Here is a 23,642-nt window from a genome sequence, read left to right as displayed (position 1 = left end):
ATTGCCTAAAAGATCACACAAAAGATTTTGAGTCTAAGTTAATTTTTTTTCTTTAAGGGGTTCCCTGGTAGCTCAGATGGTAAAGAATCTGCCTGCAATGTGGGAGACCTGGGTTCGATCTCTGGGTTGAGACGATCCTCTGGAGAAGGAATTTTTTTTCTTACTCTTGAAAGGAGCACTTCATCGGTTCATTTCAGTCACTCAGTCCTGTCCAAATTGTGTGAGCCCGTGGACAATAGCACAACAGGCTTCCCTGTCCATTACCAGCTCCCGGAACTTGCTCAGACTCATGTCATGTGAGTCAGTGATGCCATTTAACCATCTCATCCTCTGCCATCCCCTTTTCCTTCTGCCTTCAATCTTTCTCAGCATCAGGGACTTTTCCAATGAGTCAGTTCTTCACATCAGGTGGCCAAAGAATTGGAGTTTCAGCTTTAGCATCAATCCTTCCAGTGAATATTCAGGACTGATTTCCTTTAGGACTGATTGGTTGGATCTCCTTGCAGTCCAAAGGACTCTCAAGACTCCTCTCCAATGGTTCAAAAGCATCAATTCTTTGGTACTCAGCTTTTTTTATAGTCCAACTCTCACATCCATACATGATTACTGGAAAAACCATAGCTTTGACTAGACAGAACTTTTCTGGCAAAGTAATGTCTCTGCTTTTTAATATGCTGTCTAGGTGACTTATAGCTTGTCTTCTGAGGAGCAAGCATCTTTAATTTCATGACTGCAGTTACCACTAGCAGTGATCTTGGAGCCCAAGAAAATAAAGTCCGTCACTGTTTCCATTGTTTCCCAATCTATTTGCCATGAAGTGATGGGACCATATGTCATGATCTTAGTTTTTTGAATGTTGAATTTTAAGCCAACTTTTTCACTCTTCTCTTTTACTTTTGTCAAGAGGCTCTTTAGACTTTCTTCACTTTCTGCCATAAGGGTGGTATAATCTGTGTATCTGAGGTTATTGATATTTTTTCCATCATTCTTGATCCCAGTTTGTGCTTAATCCAGCCTGGCATTAAACATGATGTACTCTGCATATAAGTTAAATAAGCAGAGTGACAATATACAGCCTTGTCATACTCCTTTTGCAATTTGGAACCAGTCTGTTGTTACATATCCAATTCTAACTGTTGCCTCTTGACCTGCATACAGATTTTTCAGGAGGCAAATAATGTGGTCTGTTATTCCCATCTCTTTAAGATTTTCTCACAGTTTGTTGTGATCCACGCAGTCAAAGACACACACTGTGATAGAAAGAATGCCTGAAGAATTATGGACAGAGGTTCTTGAAATTGAACAGGAAGCAGTGATCAAGAACATCCCCAAGAAAAAGAAATGCAAAAAGGCAAAATGGTTGTCTGAGGAGGCCTTACATATAGCTGAGAAAAGAAGAGAAGTGAAAGGCAAAGGAGGATAGGAAATATTTACCAATTTGAAGGCAGAGTTCATAAGAATAGCAAGGAGAGATAAGAAAGCCTTCCTCAGGGATCAGTGCAAAGAAATAGAGGAAAACAATAGAATGAGAAAGACTAGAGATCTCTTCAAGAAAATTAGAGATACCAAGGGAACATTTCTTGCAAAGATGGGCACAATAAAGGACAGAAATTGTATGGACCTAACAGAAGCAGAAGATATTAAGAAGAGGTGGCAAGAATACACTGAAGAACTATACAACAAAGATCTTCATGACCCTGGTAACCATGATGACGTGATCACTCACCTAGAGCCAGACATCCTGGAGTATGAAAACAAGTGGGATTTAGGAAGCATCACTGCAAACAAAGCTAGTGGAGGTGATGGAATTCAAATCCTAAAATATGATGCTGTTAAAGTGCTGCACTCAATATGTCAGCAAATGTGGAAAACTCAGCAGTGGCCACAGGACTGGGAACAGTCCAATTTCCTGCCATTCCCAAAGAAAAGCAGTGCCAAAGAATGTTCAAACTACCACACAGTTGCACACATCTTAAACGCTAGCAAAGTAATGCTCAAAATTCTCCAAACCAGGCTTTAACAGTATGTGAACCATGAACTCCCAGATGTTCAAGTTGGATTTAGAAAGGGCAGAGGAACCAGATCAAATTGCCAACATCCTCTGGATCATCGAAAAAGCAAGACAGTTCCAAAAAAATGTCTACTTTTGCTTTATTGACTATGCCAAAGACTTCAACTGTGTGAATCCCAACAAATTATGGAAAATTCTTTTTTTTCTTTTTTCTTTTTACTTTATTTTACGTTACAATACTGTATTGGTTTTGCCATACATTGACATGAATCCACCACGGGTGTACATGCATTCCCAAACATGAACCCCCTCCCACCTCCCTCCCCATAACATCCCTCTGGGTCATCCCCGTGCACCAGCCCCAAGCATGCTGTATCCTGCATCGGACATAGACTGGCGATTCGATTCTTACAGGATAGTGTACATGTTTCAGTGCTATTCTCCCAAATCATCCCACCCTCTCCCTCTCCCTCTGAGTCCAAAAGTCCTCTATGCACATCTGTGTCTTTTTTGCTGCCTTGCATACAGGGTCATCATTGCCATCTTTCTAAATTCAATATATATGTGTTAGTATACTGTATTGGTGTTTTTCTTTCTGGCTTACTTCACTCTGGAAAATTCTTAAAGAGATGGGAATACCAGTCTACCTTACCTCCCTCCTGAGAAATTTGTCTGCAGGTCAAGAAGCAACAATTAGAACTGGACATGGAACAACAGACTGGTTCCAAATAGGAAAAGGAGTAGGTCAAGGCTGTATATTTTCACCCTGCTTATTCAACTTATATGTAGAGTGTGTCATGTGAAATGCAGGGCTGGAATCAAGGTTACCAGCAAAAATATCAATAACTTCAGGTATGCTAATGACACCACCTTTATGGCAGAAAGCAAAGCAGAACTAAAGAGCCTCTTGAAGAAAGTGAAAGTGGAGAGTGACAAAGTTGGCTTAAAGCTCAACATTCAGAAAACTAAGATTATGGCATCCGGTCCCATCACGTCATGGCAAATAGATGGGGTAACAATGGAAACAGTGACACTTTCTTTACCTGGGCTCCAAGATCACTGCAGATGGTGACTGCAGCCATGAAATTAAAAAATGCTTGCTCCTTGGAAGAGAAGCTATGAGTAACCTAGACAGCATATCAAAAAGCAGAGACATTACTCTGCCAACAAATGTTGGTCTAGTCAAACTATGGTTTTTCCAGTAGTCATTTATTGATGTAAGAGTTGGATTATAAAGAAAGCTAAGTATTAAAATTGATGCTTTTGAACTACGGTGCTGGGGAAGACTCTTGAGAGTCTCTTGGACTGCATGGAGATCAAACCAGTTAATCCTAAAAGAAATCAGTCCTGAATATTCATTGGAAGGACTGATGCTGAAGCTGAAACTCCAATCCTTTGGCCACCTGATGTGAAGAACTGAGTCATTGGAAAAGACCCTGATGCTGGGAAAGATTGAAGACAGGAGGAGAATGGAACAACAGAGGATGTTGAGATGGTTGGCAGTTCACCGACTTGATGGACATGATTTTGAGCATGCTCTGCGAGTTGGTGATGGACAGAGAAACCTGGCATGCTGCAGTCCCTTTGGTCACAAAGAGTCAGACACAATTGAGTGATTGAACTGCACTGAACTGAACACAATCAAGGCTTTGGCATAGTCAATAAAGCAGAAGTGATGTTTTTCCGGAACTCTCTTGTTTTTTTGATGATCCAGAGGATGTTCGCAATTTGATCTCTGGTTCCTCTGCCTTTTCTAAATACAGCTTGAACATCTGAAAGTTCCCGGTTTATGTATTGTTGAAGCCTGGCTTGGAGAATTTGAGCATCACACTGCTAGAGTGTGAGATGAGTGCAATTGTCCAGTACTTTGAACATTCTTTGGCATTGCCTTTCTTTGTGATCGGAAAGAAAACTGACATTTTCCAGTCCTGTGGCCACTGCTGAGTTTTCCAAATGTGCTGGCCTATTGAGTGCAGCATTTTAACAACATCATCTTTTAGGATTTGAACTAGCTCAACTGGAATTCCATCTTCCACTAGCTTTGTTTGAAGTGATGCTTCCTAAGGCCCACTTGAATTTGCAGTCTAGGATGTCTGGCTCTGGTGAGTGATTACACCATCATGGTTATCTGGGTCATGAAGATCTTTTTTTTTTTAGTTCTTCTGTGCATTCTTACTACCTCTTATCTTCTGCTTCTGTTAGGTCCATGCTATTTCTGTTCTTTATTGTGTTCATCTTTGCCTGATATGTTCCCTTGGTATCTCTAATTTTCTTGAAGAGATCTCTAGTCTTTCCACTCTATTGTTTTCCTCTATTTCTTTGCATTTGTCACTGAGGAAGGCTTTCTCATCTCTCCTTGCTATTCTTTGGAACTCTGCATTCAAATGGGTATATCTTCCTTTTCTCCTTTGCCTTTCACTTCTCTTCTTTTCTCAGCTATATGTAAGGCCTCCTCACACAACCATTTTGCCTTTTTCACTTATTATTGTGGACGGTCTTGATCACTGCCTCCTATACAAATGTCATGAACCTCAGTCCATAGTTCTTCAGGCACTCTGTCTATCAGATCTAAGTCTTTGGATCTATTTGTCACTTTCATAGCAAAATTGATTTGATTTAGGTCATACCTGAATGGTCTAGTGGTTTTCCTTACTTTCTTCAATTTAAGTCTGAATTTTGTAATAAGGAGTTCACGATCTAAGCCACAATGAGCTCCTGGTCTTGTTTTTGCTGACTTATGAGCTCCTCCATCTTTGGTTGCAAGAATATAATCAATCTGATTTTGGTATTGACCATCTGCACTTCATACTGAAAGCAATTATTAGCAAGCTTTGTTTTCAACCAGCTAAAAATGTTTTATATATTTCTCTAGATTGTTATTCTCCAGACTCAATTGTTGTAATTATACTGTTTTCTGCTTTGTATTTATGTCTTGAGTACAACAAAGACCCTACAGTTGAAAGACAGAAAGAAGGAAAGGAGAGATGGAGGAAAGGGGGAAAGAAGGCAGGACAGAAGAAAGGAAAGAAAGAGAGAGAGAAAGAGAAAGTTGAGCTGGACTGGGAACAAGAATGAAGAAAAGGAAATACTTCACCTTAAAACAACTTTATGAAGGAGTTTTATCATCACTCATTTTACAGGAAAAGAATTGGATGATGATTACAGTGACAACAGCCTCTTACTTAGCATTGACTATGCACTGAGCACAATTCTAAGTGATATATTTGTGTATATATTTATATAATTTTGTGTATAATAAATGAGTGATAAAAGTATCTCTACATATGTTTGTGTGTGTGTGTGTGTGTGTGTGTATGTGCAAGTGTGTGTATTCAGTTGCTTCAGTTGTGTTTTATGACCCTATGGACTCTATCCTGCCAGCCTCCTCTGTCTGTGGGATTTTCCAGGCAAGAATACTGGAGCGGGTTGCCATTTCCTCCTCCAAGGGTGTGTGTGTGTGTGTGTGTGTGTCTCTGTGTGTGTGTATACACACACATATCAGCTATTTAATGTATATATATATACACATTAAGTATATATATTTAGTATATTTTATTGTGAGCTTTATCAATTATTACTGCTGTGCTGTGCTCAGTTGCTCAGTCATGTCTGACTCTTTGTGACTCAATGGACTATAGCCCACCAGGCTCCTCTGTCCATGAGATTTTCCAGCAAGAATACTGGAGCGGGTTGCCATTTCCTCCTCCAGGGGGTCTTCCCAACCCAGAGATGTCTCCTGCATCTCCTATGTCTCTTGCATCTCCTGCATTGGCAGGCATATTCTTTACCTCTGAACCACTAGGGAAGCTTTAATTATTACTATATCTTATCTAATCTTTGAAACAAGCAATGGGAGAGGTGCTATTGTTATCCTCATCCTAACCTGAGACTGAGGAAGGTCAGTAGTGTGTTCAAAGTCACAAAGCTCACTGAGCAATTGGATTTGAAACCAGATACTCTAGTCCATGCCCTACTCATCATGCATACTGCGTCAAAGAGGTCAAAATATTGAAATATGTTCCTGAGGTACCACTGTGAGACAGTAGCAGATACAAGACCGAATCCTGGTGAGCACTTCTTTTCTGCTCCATGCTGTCTGTCAGTATGACCAATGGGTGAAGTGAAGAGAAAGACATTATTAGTGAGGGGTCAACACAAGCAACCACTAAAAAAAGGCAGAAAACATCCCCATAACATACACCCTTACATTTTCTGACTTCTAGTGTCTAAATGCTAGCAGCTAATTTTGTGACTCAACAGAAATTCTCCCTTGGTTACACAGGCCACAACTTCTGGTCTAAGATACATACATACCATCAATGTGTTTGTTCATGTGGAGAGAGGCTCTTCATGAGTCAAGGCCTGAGTTGTCAGGACAACAAGACAAGACAAGGAAAACCTTGAAGAACATCCAGAGGCCAAGAAAGGGGTGTCTACCTGTGAAAGCAAGCAGCCCAGAGCAGTCCTGATACCACCATGGATCCCAAGAACACGTGAGCCAGATGAAGTCCTGTATCTCACCTGTAGATGAAGGAACAGAGCTTTCAGGAAGTTCCAGTTACTGTGTTAATTTTTTGAACTAGATTATATCATTAATTTCTAAAATAAAGAGCCCAGTAAGATATGATCCCCATTTTTCAGTAAGGAAACTAAGGCCCAGACATAGGATACAATTTGCCTAAGGCAGAACTATGATTCAATCCCAGAACTAATTCCAGAGCCTAGGTTCTTAGCTGCAAAGCCATATTCCCTAGGGACTATTACTTGTCCAACAAGCACATAGCTCTCCAAACAACAAGCCAGAAAAAGATCCTGTCCAGTCTGTGCTCCAAGGACCTCCAGTTTCCCCAGCTGTCAAACAGCAAGACAATCACCCACCTAGAGATCAGTCATGTATTTCATCAGGACCTCTAAACATTCTGCCCTCCATTGCCCAGGAATGGGTCTTATTCAAACTTCCCTTTCACAACTCAACAAATAAGCAAACAAAAATAAAAAAGCTTTGCTTTCTGTGGAAAGGCAGTATAAACACCTGGCAGCCTTCCTGGGCTAGTTCTAAGTGCACAGCCTGAGTGTGTTTGGATTTCAACAGAAGAGGCCTTGCTAGACGTTACTCACTGTCCCTCCCTGCCCTTGCCCTGCAAAAGCAAACCAGCCTGGAAATTTAGTGAAGGAAATATAAGTGCTCCTCACAGCACTAACCAGGCTTAGCCACTCACAGCACTAACTAGATTTCTCTCCCCACAAGACAGCAGGAGAGGAAGGTCTTTCTAAATAGTGGACAAGAATACTCATCTTTCTGGAGGGCCTGGAAAGAGGAAATGTGTAGCATGCAAGCATATAAAGGCATGCTATGAAGGTAGCAGGCCTTCCCCGGTAGCTCCAAGATAAAGAACCCACCTGCAGTGCAGGAGATGTGGGTTCAATCCCTGGGTCAGGAAGATTCCCTGGAGGGGGCATGGCAACTCACTGTAGTATTATGACAGGAAAATCGCATGAACAGAGGAGCCTGGCAGGTTACAGTCCATGGGGAGGCAGAGTGGGACATGACTGAAGTGACTGAGAACACACACATGCCCAAAGGTAACACGGGCAAGGGGTGTGGCAGTGTGAACAAGACTGAGATTTAATCAATGTGGGGTTTTCTAATTGCAGCCATCTGAACCATGCCTTAAGAAAGGTTACCTAATACACAATTAAATACATGAATGAATGAGTAATTTTACAAGAAACAATATAATAGAAGTTCTGCTCTGGTAGATCCAGAATGTTCTATTAATAATACAAAACTGAAAGAGGAGTTGATTTTAATTTCACCTAGCCTATCAGTTTTATGGCTTTATTCAATTTTATTTTGACTTGCATATGAGGGAGGGACACCATAATCCTTTCAGTGCTTTAGATATCTAGTGACCCTGATCCTGATCCAGGAGGCACTGGGGTACTGAGTGACAACAAGCGCTCCTAAAAGGTCAGACCACAACCCGAGAGTCCTTCTGCTTGACAGGCCCATAGCAGAGAGGCATTGAGTGCAAGAAATAGCAGGCTTCAGCAGGAGCATGAGGTAAACAGCAGTGGTCACTCAGTAGAAGGGTGAACACTTCTACATTCAAGTCACAAGGACAGGTCAGGGTAGCAGATGAAACACAGTTCTGGGGAACATGGGAATCAAGAGGGGTGGGACAGAGACTGATCTTAGGAGCCCAGGTCAGAGAAGGCAACAACTCCAGAAAGAACAGAATCAGCCAGAACTTTGTCCAAAACCCAGAAGGAAAGATATTCTAGATGCAGTACTGGCAATAAACAGAGTGCTGGCAGAAACAACAGTGTCAAACATGGCTGGGATTGTGGGTTGTATTTCCCCCATCCCTTCATTAGGCCCTGAGTGGATGGAAAAACCGTGATTACCCTTATCGCAGAGCCTTCTGATCAGGGGAACTGAGGGACTGTTCTGGTGTATGGGAGTCTTTTGTCATTAAAGTTGAGCAGAGAAGAAAGTGGCAGTTATAGAAGGGACCTGGAATAGGAAAGATCAAGTGAATACTTGCTAGTTAAAAATCAGTGGGATAGTTAGGGAGCTTGGGATTAACACATATACACTGCTGTATTTAAAATGGATAATCAACAAGAACCTATTATACAGCACAGGGAACTCTGCTTAATATTATATAACAACCTAAATGGGAAAAGGATATGGAAAAGGATAGATACATATATATGTATAACTGAATCATATTGCTGTACATCTGAAACTATCACAATATTGTCAATCAGCTATACTCCAATATAAAATAAAAGTTAAAAAAAAAAAAAAAAGAAACAGTGGCAGAGAATAAAAGACTAACCATTTGAGCCACCCGGGAAGCCCAAGAGAACTGGAGTGGGTAATCTATCCCTTCCCAGGGTTTCTTCCTGACCCAGGAGTCCAACCGGGATCTCCTGAATTGCAGGTGGATTCTTTACCAGCTGAGCTACCAAGAAAGCCCAAAGACTAGGAGACACTATCAAATTATATAGAACTACAGAAATGTTGGAATGGATAGGAGAATGAGGCCAAAGGTAGGGACAAAAAAAGAGGTTTCACAATACTTTTTCAAGGATACATGCTATTTCGTGTTGATCACACTAGTTTAAATGCTCAGGCCAGTATGAATACCAAGCAAACACTGTAATCTAAGCAACCCCAGACCAATCAAGCTTGGCCTGCCACCTGATATCATTGCTGAAATTCTCCAAGATGTTACCATATGTGGATCTGAGCTCTGAAACGGGGAATGGAGGTGGGAGCAGATGATAGATAAGAGAAAATGTTGTTTTAACAAGCAGAGCAAGAATTCCTCTAAGGGGAAATTTTTCTTTGTTTGTTAAAAACTTATAAAGCAGCTTGAAATGAAACTACTGTTCTGGGGGATGCAGAAGCTAAGGCATGAAAAGAAGAAATAATGTACACTACATCCAAAATTAATATGAGTTTGGGTGATAGAGGAAAAAGAGAAGATTAGTGAAAAGTAGGGGAAGTGGAGAAAAATTAAATGGCATGGGGCTAGGCCACTGTACAGAATGAAGAGAACAGTGGAAATTCACCATGGCCAAAGAAATTCTCCATTTCCAAAAGATATTCAAGAACAATGAGACCTTGTATCAGTTAGATATTGCTGTATAACAGGTGATTCCAAAACAGAAAACAACAATAAGTAATTGTTAACTAGCATTTGTGAGTTTGAAAGTCTAGGCTAATTCTTGGTCTAGGCCTTGTGTTTCTCTCAGGTCTACTATATATGGCCTTCATTCCTCTGGGACCAGTGGGGTCCTGCAAGGGCCAGATCCCTTCTCACAATCACATCACATTTCCAGCCTCTGCTTCTGTTACCTCTGATAATGCTCTGTTGGCTGAAGCAAGTCACATGACCAAGCCTATTATCACTGGAGTAGAGAGGTAAACTCCTCTGATGAAGGCAGAGGTAGCAGTATGGAGTAGATATTTGCTAAACAATGATCTAATATACCGAAATCTTCACACTAAATTTAAAATTGCTTTCACTGTAGCGGTATAAATTCCTTCTTAGAATCCTCTGTTTATCCTCAATAAATGTATCACAAATAAATCAGCTCAACTGTATGAGCTGATTTTGCATAGAAATCAAGGCAGAGGAACAATATAATGTAGAACAGAGAAATTAGATGGAAATAGTGAGATCATTCATAAGAGAGAAAACAGAGTCAAATATAGCCACCATCACTTAAGTCTCTTGAAAGTCACAGGCATCTTGAGAAAGGCAGAGAAGTAAGGATTGGAACCAATCTTCTTTAGATCTCAAAGAGAGCTCAACTCTTAACCGTGTCACCTAAAGGATTACTAATGGCATTAGTGAATGAGGCTAGATTGCAATTCATTGCTGGCAGAAAACTTTGGCTGGACAGGAAAAGCTATAAAAGCCTTGGGGCTCATTCTGAACAGCTGGTTGGAAAGTACCAATTAGGTCAAGATTGAAAAGAGAGAGAGATCCAAGGTTTCTTCTTCAAGTACAGGATAAGTTTTACCCCCACCCCTTAGGAATATATTAAAAGACCAAGATTTTAGAAATGAAATATACATTCATTGCAGAACTATTAAGCAGGTTACCTTGAAGCTTAGTCACCATATACACTTAATTAGGGGACTTCAAATCACCCCTAAAACAGCACTGACTATTGACCTTCAAGGAGACACAGAAGGCATAAATTACCATGTTGAAAACTTGGTCAATATTAGGAACTAGATATACTACTTTATTATCTGATTTAATCCTCGAAAGACCTCTTCTCCCCAAAGAGAGGAATGATTATTCCCACTTTATGGACAAGGAAATAGGAGCACAGTGGCCAGCTTTCTTCTAATGGAAAGACCAAGTTAAACATGCAAGGTGATAATGAAGCCGCTCGGCTGTGCTGAGAAGAGGAACACAGGAGCCAAGGAGTCAGCAGACTGCCACATACAGGTCTTGTGATGGGTGAATTTATGAGGATTCTTGTCATGCTATTAGAGCTTGAAAGGAAAGAAAAAAGCCTAGATGAGCTTTTATGCCTATGAGTCATGTGACATTCTACAACCTCAAAGCCTTTATAGTTGCAGAGCCGATAACATCTGATCCCTTTGGTCTAAACGATAACATATCTAAAGTTTATGCATTAATCTCTCTATCCATCTATTTTGAAAGATTCCTCATCTACTCTATCTCCACAGGCAGAAAAGGAAAAAAGGGCTGGGGCAGATGAATGCTCTAACATTTAATAAATGGTGTTTTGTGCCATCTATGGACAAGTCAATAGATTTTAAAATGTCAAATGATAAAGATTATATAAGAACCTCTATAGCATAATACTACTATGGGCTGGTAAATTTAGGAAAAAAGATAAGGTCACCAAAAAAAATATTCTGTTGGCTTTAGCACACTTACAGGTGCATAGGGCCCATAGAGAACAGTTTTCCTTAAATTAAATGAACATTTATTGACACCAAAAAACAAAACAAAGAAACCATCAAAAAATCTTAACTACTTGATTATCCCATCTTTGCTTTCAATATGGCCTATAATTAAATTCAATTAACAAATGAAATATAGAAATATTAAAAAATACTTTCTTAATACTATGAAATATCATCTTTCTGTGCATACAGACAGATTTCAAGCTTTATGACCGTTCTCATAAGTTTCAAACTTGAATATTTTTAGACAAGATGAGTATGCAATTTGCTTTTATGATGACTACACACTAACTATTTGCATTTTGGAAGCCTTCAGATATGCATCCAAATTTCTGTGGCAAATCTTTTCTGGTCTCAGTTTTTAGAATACCTTGAAATAAGTTCAATACCCCATAACACTGTGGCTCCATAGATGCCAAAAACTGTCTCCAGCTAAAACAAACAAATAAATGAACAAAACCTATTTATAGGATTTTGTTAAAATGAAAGAATTGCTCCCAAAAGGCAGAACGTGCTTTCTTTTCTACCATGATTTTTCTTCATGTGCTGCTCTCTCTCCTGTTCTCCTCAGAGAACTCATTTGATGTCAAGTTTATCAAGATAACAGGAAAGGCTCAGAAGGGAGATCATATTCAAACTTGTTGAAGAAGAAATGCATTTATTTCTACAACAAGGCTTCTATTTTTCATCCTGGCCTCCTGATTGCTCAAGTGCCAACTGGATTGGTAGCTGTTTCAGAGTCTAACAGAAACTGTTTTTGTGGCAATAGTTCGTTCTTACCCTGATCTGTTACTTGCCAAGAGCTATTCATGGAGACTTATCAAGCATAACTTCAAGAAAAACGCCTGCCTAGTAAAAGAATATTATCAGGGATGTTATCAAGGCAAAGATCTAAGAATTCCTTATTCCTCTTTATCATGTGTTTGCTAATGCTATATTAAATGAAAAAATAAAATTATATGCACTCAATGTTTTCCTCCCTTGGACACGTACTTTGCTTTTTAAATGTTAGATATCTCAATGGATAAATACCATATACACTTCTAATGTGTGTTTTTAGCTCCACTTTTTAGAGGCTTCTTAGAGTTTGCTAACTCAGGAATCTAAGGCCTGCCTTCCTCTCCTCTACTAAGTGTCTAAGCTGTCCTCTCCTCTTCATGTATACCACTAGACCCTCTCCTCCCAGACAGCACAAGAAGGAGAGTTTAGGTCGAATTTGTATATAACTGAAAGCCTGTAAGTTGCATATATTAAAGAACTGGACTGAGAATGTTTGGCTGTTGACTAGTGAAGAGCCCCCTCCTTCTTTTCTGCACTGTAGTATTTGATACAACAGTGCCGCATTAATTGTGAGTCTGTATCTGAATTTTACTACACCAACCCTCTACCAGGCAGAAAGCAGATAATTCTAGTTTCCTTCCTTCATCCTTCCCATTTGCTCTGCCTTCATTCATTATTTGTTTGGAAAACCTAGCACATATTATTCACCAAACAAGATAAAGTATGGGAAAGCAGAGACACACAAAGGAGTCTCAAGCAAACCATGTTTAACTCAATCACCCCAAAATCACATTCTTAGCAGACCAAATACAAGAAGTTTGGTTTGTTTGTTTGTGTCTCTGTTTTCCTATCAAGGAACTGATGTGATTGATTAGGTTTCACTAAGAAAGTCTGTCTTCTTAGAGTCTAAATTCCTCAGTGCCCTAAATTGTCTTTTGCTTTATCTCTCAATTTTATTTTTAAAAAGAAACTCCTGCAACTCCATGGGGCTTTGATATTGCAATGGATTTGAGAGTGAAGGAACCATAGGCTGAAACCATGTTTCTGAAGCAGAATGGAGGATTGTGATGGGATTGGGTAATGGAAGCTATTTATTTACCACCAGCTGCCTCCAGCTGTGACACCCTGCTAAGTTATGGAATAAAGCACAGTAAATAAATACCCCGAGGAGACATGCTAAAGCACAGCACACATGGAAATCCATCTCCTCACAAATCCTGGAAAAATATGTACTCAGTAATTGAGCACATACAAAATAAACCATCCCAAGCCAATGATTTGGAATGATTTCCATGTTGTTGCCCCAAGAGTGATTCAGAAAAATAACCCAGGATTACTAGGGTCACTCTGAATGGAGACCCTTTCCTTACAAGGCTGACTCCTACTCATCCTTCAAGACTCAGCAAGGTATCACATACTTGGGGGTGACCTCCCCAACATTTGCCATCAAGTCGCTTCCTCAAAACTTCACGGCCCTTAGGCTTCCCCCATCACAACATTCACGGCTCTAAACTGAAGTGATGTATATGGTCTCTGTCTCTCCCACTAGACTGTAGGAGTCAATGGAATCATGGACCACATTTTAATCATCTTCATATCCCTAGTACTTAATACAATAGCTGCTTGTAGCTGTTCAGAAAATGTTTCAGTTCAGTTCAGTTCAGTTGCTCAATCGTGTCCGACCCTTTGTGACTCCATGAATCACAGCATGCCAGGCCTCCCTGTCCATCACCAACTCCCAGAGTTCACTCAGAGTCGCGTCCGTTGAGTCAGTGATGCCATCTGCCATCTCATCCTTGGTCATCCCCTTCTCCTCCTGCCCCCAATCTCTCCCAGAATCAAAGTCTTCTCTAATGAGTCAACTCTTCACATGAGGTGATCAGAGTACTGGAGTTTCAGCTTCAGCATCATTCCTTCCAAAGAAATCCCTGGGCTGATCTCCTTCAGAATGGACTGGTTGGATCTCCTTGCAGTCCAAGGGACTCTCAAGAGTCTTCTCCAACACCACAGTTCAAAACCATCAATTCTTCAGTGCTCAGCCTTCTTCACAGTCCAACTCTCACATCCATACACGACCACAGGATAAACCATAGCCTTGACTAGACGGACCTTAGTTGGCAAAGTAATGTCTCTGCTTTTGAATATACTATCTAGGTTGCTCATAACTTTTCTTCCAAGGAGTAAGTGTCTTTTAATTTCATGGCTGCAATCACCATCTGCAGTGATTTTGGAGCCCAAAAAAATAAAGTCTGACACAGTTTCCACTGTCTCCCCATCTATTTCCCATGGAGTGATGGGACCGGATGCCATGATCTTCATTTTCTGAATGTTGAGCTTTAAGCCAACTTTTTCACTCTCCTTTTTCACTTTGATCAAGAGGCTTTTTAGTTCCTCTTCACTTTCTGATATAAGGGTGATGTCATCTGCATATCTGAGGTTCTTGATATTTCTCCTAGCAATCTTGATTCCAACTTGTGTTTCTCCCAGTCCAGCTTTTCTCATGATGTACTCTGCACGTAAGTTAAATAAGCAGGGTGACAATATATAGCCTTGACATACTCCTTTTCCTATTTGGAACCAGTCTGTTGTTCCATGTCCAGTTCTAACTGTTACTCTCTGGCCTGTTTAGTTTGAGTATATTCTCCTTGGAATATTGTATTTGTTGGTTATTAATTTTTTAAAAAAGAAAATTGTTGTAAGTGACTTTAAGCATTAGCTGGATTCCATGGACCAAAGACAGAAAATATCACTACATTTTTCCTACCCACTCCTGATCTTTAGTACAGTGATGATACTGTTTTTCCTTCTCTCTTCTTCCTTTCATCCCTGCTCTCCCTGGGCCCCTTGAAGGAAATGTAAATAATTTGGCAATCCACAGTCATCCACCTCTTTATTCTACAAATGAGGAAACTGAGTCTCAGGGCATTCTTACTCCCATTTCTACCTTTAGTTCTCCTTCTCTCTGCCCATTTACTTCTTACCTCTATGAGAGATCATACTTAATTCTCCCTCCATGGAGAGCTTGCCCCATGCTTCACTTCATTCCCAATGAGGAATGTGGATCTGGTTCTCGGTATTCTAAGACACGTGTTGGCCCACTCTTCTAGTGGATAAAGCTTTCAGAGAGGTTAAAATGTAAAGTGAATATGATTCTGACACTTTCTGAATTATATCTCTTCCCTTATAAATTGTAAATCAGGTTAAAAGAGAACTGTCCCTCCCACCCTACTCTGAAGTGACTACAGTCAATTTACAGGGAATACAACTTTCTTGTGATAATAAAAGATTAGCAATAAAGTCACCTTTGTTAAACACCTACTAAGCATTCTGCATTTTTCTGGATGTCTTGCATTCATGGCCTCATTTCATCACCATAAAAACTCTACAAGGCAGATATTATCCCTATTTTATAGATGAAAAATCTGAGGCTCAAAGAGGTTAAATAGCATGCCCAAAGTCATGTGGATAAGCCAAAACTCAAAACTGACTCTCTGGGGTTCCAAAGCACATGTTGTCCCCTCTCAATCAACAGTGAAGACATTTAAGTGATGGCAAAGTCCTGTTAGATGCAGTCTCTAATTTCTGTACCCTTTTCTAGAAGCTATCTTATTTCCTCCTCTGCCCCTCTAAAATGGGTCTAGGAAAAGCTGGTTGCTGAAAAGGTAAAGTGCCCCAAACCACAGAAACCACTGGAGTGAAGACAGGGATCAGAAACCAGGAGCTTATTCAAGAAATAGAACCAAATAAGATGGGAGGAAGTTGCAAGGATAGTCAGTCCAGCTCATTCTGTGAACCCAGAGAGCATGGTTCCCTCCTAGCTGAAAAAGTTGTAATGGGTTTCTCCCCAGTTCTTCCTCTCTTGCCCAGCAGCATCTGAAAAGCACCACTAAACACCTGCCATTGTGTTCTCATCTGGCCGTGAGGGGTTGCCTTGTGGGCACTGCAATTTTTGTTGAAACTGTGGAAACTCTGAAACTTCCTGGAAATTGCAGGTTCACCCCTAATGAAGTAATCATTTTAGCCAAAACAAAGTTAATTTCCCAAAGAGTATTCCCACTAACCCCAAACAGCATTCCCGCTGACCCAAAACTCTCCAGACTTTAAAGTAGAGATGAATAAAGGCCCTGCAAGGCCACTTTGTTCCTTCACAAACATTTTCTTTTCCTGAAGCCAAACTTCATGGTCAGTTTTTATTCTGATTTTACTTATTCAAAGAAATAGTATAGAATCAAATTGCTGGTTGTTTCTAAAGCCAGAAGGGCAGAGTTCAACAATGATTCAGCAAACAGATATTCTAAGAACTTAGTGCAAAGAGTATTGTGCCAGGTGACTTCTTAATCCATTTATCTTCATGACAACCCCATTGGGTGCAATTATATAACCACATTGTGATCAAGTGATGAAGTATACTACCCAATGTCACTGAGAAGAGTGATCAGAATTTGAACCCAGGTTGGGCTTTTTGGAGTGGGTTTTGTTTTTGTTTTTACTCATTTTATCATTTCATAGCACCCTCCCTACCTAAGGAAGCAGAACTGCAAAACAATGGGTAGGTTTAGGAAGTAGCAAGATGCCTATCATGGGCATTGAGACGTGAAACAGCAAAGGATATGTGATTCAGTAGGCTTTAAATAAGAAATTTCTGGTAAGTAACAGTAGAGGGGTTTGGACAGGAAGTCAGGGCCAGATCATTGAAAGCCATATTAAGGCACTTGGGCACTAGGCATGCGGCATGTCTGAATAGCTTTAAGTAATTAATTCATCATTCTTTCAACAAATATTTTATGTAGTACCAACTATGTGTTAAGCCCTGGGGACAAAACTGTAAACAGATGTTTCCTGTCCTCAAAGTATCCACAGGCCAGAAGAGATGATGGGTCACTTCCATATACAATGGAAAGTACTTCTATAGGGGAAGAATAGCATGCTAGAGAAGTATAAGAAAGGCCAAAGAAGAGAAGGCTTCCCAGGGGAAATTATGCCTAAGTCAAGATTCAGTGGAGGGAAAGTTTGGGGAAAGAGGTCATCAGGGAAATTGTCAGAGTCAGTGGAAAGAGCATGAACAAGGCTAGAGATGAGAGAAAGACTGGCATATCCGAATAATTGCAAGATGATAGAGTGACTGATGAGCAGGGCGGCTAGAGATGAGGCTGGAAGTGGTAACAACAAGAAGTCATGGAATATTGTGAGTAATTCTTGACTTAAAATTACTAAATCTGCATGTGGTGACAACTGAACACATAAAATGATTCATTCAGCATAGATTTAAGACAATGCAAAACATCATGAGGGTGTGGTTCAAAAAGTTGATAGGACCTCAGGAAGCAAATTTTGTCACCTCTTCCAATCAGAATGCTTCAGCTGCAAGCAAAAGAAATAAAAACTGGCTTAAGTAATAAGGAAATGCAATATTTCCATAAAAGTCTAAGGATAGGGAAAGCATTGGACAATCTGAAGCTCAATGGTATAATCAAACATGTTGAATTTTTTTTCATCTCTCCAGTCAGCCATCCCCAACTTTGGCCTCATTCTAAACCTGATCCTTCCACCCTGAAATTATAAATGGGATGCCAAGAGTAATTTGGGCTCTATACCTATTTGTAATCATATAGCAAGGGAGAGAGATGAAAAGTCCTTTCCCTCAAATAGAACCCAAGTCCTTTCCTTTGTCTGATTATAACAGGTCACTCCTGGATCACTGGTCATAGGGGAATGGCATGTGTATATTGGTTTAGATTAACCAAGATCTAAACCAACATGGCAGCAAACTTGGAAAACTCAGCAGTGGCCACAGGACTAGAATATGTCAGTTTTCATTCCAATCACAAAGAAAGGCAATGCCAATGAATATTTGAACTACTGCACAATTGCACTCATCTCACACTCTAGCAAAGTAACATTCAAAATTCTCCAAGCTAGGCTTTAACAGTATGTGAACTGTGAACTTCCAGATGTTTAAGCTGGATTTAGAAAAGTCAGAGGAACCAGAGATAAAATTGCCAACATCCATTGGATCATCAAAAAGCAAGAGAGTTCCAGAAAAAAAATCTACTTTTGCTTTATTGACTATGCCAAAGCCTTTGACTGTGTAGATCACAAAAAACTGTGGAAAATTCTTAAAGAGATGGGAATACCAGACAACCTTACCTGCCTCCTGAGAAATCGCTATGCAGGTCAAGAAGCAACACTTAGAACTGCACATGAAACAGTAGACTGGTTCCAAATCAGGAAAGGAGTATGTCAAGGCTGTATATTGTCACCCTGCTTACTTAACTTATATGCAGAGTGCATCATGAGAAACACTGGACTGAATGAAGCACAGGCTGGAATCAAGATTGCTGGGAAAAATATCAATAACCACAGATATGCAGATGACACCACCTTTATGGCAGAAAGCGAAGAACTAAAGAGCATCTTGATGAAAATGAAAGAAGAGAGTGAAAAAGTTGGCTTAATGCTCAACATTCAGAAAACAAAGATCATGGCATCTGGTCCCATCACTTCATGGCAAAGAGATGGGGAAACAATGGAAATAGTGACAGACTTTCTTTTCTTGGACTCCAAAATCACTGCAAATGGTGACTGCAGCCATGAAATTAAAAAACACTTGCTCCTTGGAAGAAAAGCTATAACCAGCCTAGACAGCACATTAAAGAGCAAAGACATTACTTTGTCAACAAAAGTCCATCTAGTCAAAGCTACAGTTTTTCCAGTAGTCATGTATGGATGTGAGAGTTGGACTATAAAGAAAGCTGAGTGCTGAAGAATTGATGCCTTTGAACTGTGGTGTTGGAGAAGACTCTTGAGAGTCTCTTAGACTGCAAGGAGGTCCAACCAGTGAATCTTTAAAAAAATCAGTCCCGAATATTCATTGGAAGGACCGATGCTGAAGCTGAAACTCTAATCCTTTGGCCACCTGATGTGAAGAACTGACCCACTGGAAAAGACCCTGATGCTAGGAAAGATTGAAGGTGGGAGGAGAAGGGGACAACAGAGGATGAGATGGTTGGATGGCATCACCAACTCGATGGACATGAGTTTAAGTAGAAGTTGGTGATGGACAGGGAAGGCTGGCGAGCTGCAGTCCATGGGGTCGCAAAGAGTCAGACACGACTGAGCGACTGAATTGAACTGAACTGAATCACGATCTACCTTTGTAACTGGTAATGGGGCCAACTTTCCCTGTATATCATGGTAGTGCAGGATATTAATACCTGAAAAAAAAAAAAAGAAGAAGAAACCATGATTGCGTTAGACATGAAGAAGTTGAGAAATGGGAGCAGAGACTATTATACTGCACTTATAAACTGGGGACCTTTGATTTGGAACAAGTGAGCACAGCTCTGAAAGCTGTGTGCTCTGCTGGAGCAGACAGACTCAGGTCAGTCTGCCCACCAATTCAACAGCATTCAATAGCAACAGCAAAATGATAACTCTTAGTCCCTAACCTGGTAACTTGCAATATATGGAAGTGATTGTGTGCCTAAACAACCCACACATTGGACTTAAGCAATTCTAGATAAAATAGAAGCTTATTAAACTCGTCTTCGCAGTCACATAAATTTTTAAAAATGATACTATCAAGGCCAAGACCTCTTTCTTTTTTTCTTCATAGAATAATGTTGAGGATCAATTTCTCCAGCTTAACATCACTAGCCTTGGCAGCAGCTCATATTTGGAATATAAATGATGTCATCTGGTTGGCCTTTTCCCATCACAAACAGTAAATCTCTGAATCTGGAGAGATCTTTTATTTGGTTACACATATTGTACAGCATCAAGGGGTTAGAACACATGTGCTGGAGATTATTAAAATCATCTGGAGGAGAATGGCTTATTATTGGAAAGCCCAGAACTTACAACCCTTTCATGTCTGGTATCTCCATCAACTCTTCTTTTACTTCTGCCTTTTCAAAGCAACAATTGCAGCTTATGGACTCATGATCCTTTGTAGACTAAAGTTTTGCCAGTGCATCATGTTTCCTCTCTAGAAAAAGATATGCCTAACATAAAATAGGGCAAGGAAGATAAGATTAAAAGTCAGAAAGCCAGCCTCAGCTCAACAACATGGCAAATATAAGGCTTTGGGCCAGCCACTTAAACTCTGTTAGCTTGTGTTCCTCACCTTAAAATGGAGATAATGATAAGCAGCTTCACAGCACTGTTTGAGAGGAATTGTAAACAATTACTGAATGCTTGGTTATCACTTTATAATTTGCTAAATTATTTAATTACTTGCATTAGACTTATCCTGTATGGGGAAGACTCTCTATAGATATTTGTTGAATGACCAATAACTAGGTGATAATGTGATTTGGTGGACTCTGAATCATCAAGTTATTTCACATCTCTGAACTTAGTTTTCTCCAGTTATAATGTGTATTCAATTTTAACCTTTCTTTTAGAGTTGTCTAAAAGAATTAACAAAATAACATATATGAAGTATTCAGATTGTCTGGCACATCAGTGTGTTTGAGAAATAGAATTCCATTTTCTCCAATCCCTTCCTCTTTAAAAACTTCATGTTTCTCATCCCACAGAATTGGTAATAAGACTAACATCCTACCTATTGAAGGACAGAGATGTGGAGCAGAAAGAACAGCAAGGCCAGCCTTTGGTTCTGGCTTTCCAGCTTTCTGGTTGTGTTCCATTTGGCATTTTCCTCAGGGTCTCTGTTCTCCCATCTGAAAATAAAGGAGCTGGCTGAAATTCTTAAGTTTTAACTCTTAAATTCTCAAACTTGAAATTTATAGATCAAACAATAAAACCAGAGTAATCACAAACCAGAAGCGTGACATAGAATTCAAACTTTTGACTTGATAAATATTTAGATCCCTTTCAGAGAACTGGCACTTACCATTACAATCATTTTAAATAAAAGGATCCAGGACATCAGAAAAGAAGGAAGAGCAAAATTATAGGATACAAGGCATTTCTTTAAATGGAATGAGTTAACTTTATTTAAAAATGGCTGAATTTTCTCACTTTCCTCATTTTTATTTCATTTTTCCAGACTGGAAAAATTTTTTCAGGACCAACAAGGACCTTTAGAATAGCATCAGGGAAGCACAGTCTGTTTCACCTGGAAGGTTTCTTCTAGCATGAATGTCCTGTGATTCTTTCATGATTCTATCATAGTGAGAGGTGATGCTTCTAAAACAATAGTTTATTGGGATAAAATTAATCCAGAGAAGAAACATACCTAATAATCTATTTTGATGAACTGTATGATTCTTTTAAAAATGTGATTACTGCTGATTTTTAAGTTTTTTCTTTTTTTTTTTTTCCCCCCACTGGCTGCACCTCATGACAGGAAGAACTTCCCCACCTGCACCCCCTGCAGAGGAAGCACAGAATATAAATTGCTGGACCAGAAGGGAAGTCCCTGAACTGTATGACTCTGAGTCTAAATAAAGAGTTTAATTTAGTTGAATGATAATGCCCCACAGGTCCTCAAGACACGCCCATGTTCCTAACACCAATCCTTCTGTCTGAGGCTTCATTCTTCACTGACTGTAAAATGGTGATGAGCACAGTTGTACCCACCTATGTTGAAACAAGAGAGAGATGAGGGCAGACCAAAGATATTCAAAGTATTCATACTTCAGGCTCCACATGTCCATCCTGAGGTGAGCTTTTCTAATAGCTTTCACTCTCTAATCTTAGGCCAGAAAAGATCTCTGAACTCTACCATGAAGATCTCAAATATCCTGCATCAACACCACATATTTTATGACTGAGTCTGCATAGAGACTGGCTTTTATTCAGAGTCAGCACTCAGTTTTAACAAGCTCAGTTAATTCAGTTTTGCCCAAATTAGAAATAGACAAGCAGAAGGGAGAGAGAAGAAGCTTATTCAGACAGCTCTGTGGTTGAGGCTCTGCTTCACCTCCCAGAAGGAGAGAAAATCAAAACACACAAACAGAACTGAACTACTGCTACTTAGAACAATGGTAGGTGTTTGTAACTGGATTACTGCTACTAAGAACACTAGTAGGTGTTTGCAAATTTGATTCTATTAGTAAGTCATCAAGAAGAGAAACAAATATCATATATTAAAGCATATATTTGAAATCTAGAAAAAAATGTACTGATGAACCTATTTGAAGAAAAGGAATAGTGATACAGACTTGTGAACATGATAGGGTGGAGAAGAGAGGGTGGGACAAATTGAGAGAGTGGCATTGACATATATATACTAACATGTGTAAAACAGATAAGTAGTGGGAAGCTGCTGTATAGCACGGAGATCTCAGCTTGGTGGTCTGTGATGACCTAGAGGGGTAAAACAGGTGTGGGGTAGTTGGGAGGGAGACACTAGAGGGAAGGGGTGTATGTGTACATATAGCTGACTCACACTGTTGCACAGCAGAAAACACCACAACATCATAAACATTATTTTACCTCAATTTAAAAAAAATTAAGAAAAGAAAAATCTAAAATAGTTGCCACTGGGAAAAGATAAGAATTTAAACTTCATTCAATAACCTTTTGATGTTGATTATAGACGTTGGTCAAATTCGTTGAAATAGATGCTCAGTGGGGTACACCTCAGCTCTCAGGTAGGTGGCTTCATTCATTCTCCTATGAATCCAGATAAATGAACTAGTAACAGCAATAGGAATGAACAGGCATGACTCGCTGTTGTATTGTAATTTACCTCTAATGAAGTGCTCTTTACAGTCATCTCATTTACTATTCAGATCAACACTTAAGGGAGAAATGATAATTATTAGTATCAACTCATTTCTCTAAATGAGGAAACCAGTAAACTCAGTGTGGTTAAGTAGTCTACCCAAGATAGTAGAGTTCATAAGTGGCAGGCTATACAAACCCAGAGCTTCTGACTCTACGCCCAGCACTTTTCCCACCCTCTGCTCCTCTCTCATTCTTATAAATAACTATAACACTAAGAGGTCCAAAGGAACTTCCTTCTGGTTCTCAGGCCCATGATAAATGCCACTTGCCCTGGGGAGGGAAATAAAGTCCATGCTTTTTGCTGGCCTATGTGCTAAGTCATTGGCGCCCAGAAATAACCTCTTGGAGACTATGGGCCTTGTGTTTACCACAAAGCAGTGGGTAAATAACCAGTTGGTGTTTTAGTGTTTTGTGGTCATTTAATCTGTTGTGTTCCTTCCCAAGACTCTGAAGGTTTCTTTTTTCAGTTAATTTTTATTTACGTTTCTGAGGTCTGTGTTGTTTGGCGTTGGGTTCATTGGATGTTTTTCTTGGAATGTGTTGCCATTGGCTTCGGGATGTTCCTGCTCTGCTATTTCATGGAATTTTCCCTGAGTGTGGATTGCTGTGTATTTCTTCAGGGCAGTGAGCCAAGGTAGTGCTGGTATGTAATCTGTTTCTCTGGCCAGAGGACTTCTTGTCACCTAT

The sequence above is a fragment of the Capricornis sumatraensis genome, chromosome 2 (assembly GCF_032405125.1).
Source record: "Capricornis sumatraensis isolate serow.1 chromosome 2, serow.2, whole genome shotgun sequence".
In the NCBI taxonomy this organism is placed as follows: domain Eukaryota; kingdom Metazoa; phylum Chordata; class Mammalia; order Artiodactyla; family Bovidae; genus Capricornis; species Capricornis sumatraensis.
The sequence above is the reverse complement of the archived record's forward strand: the minus strand, read 5'-3'. Positions refer to the sequence as shown.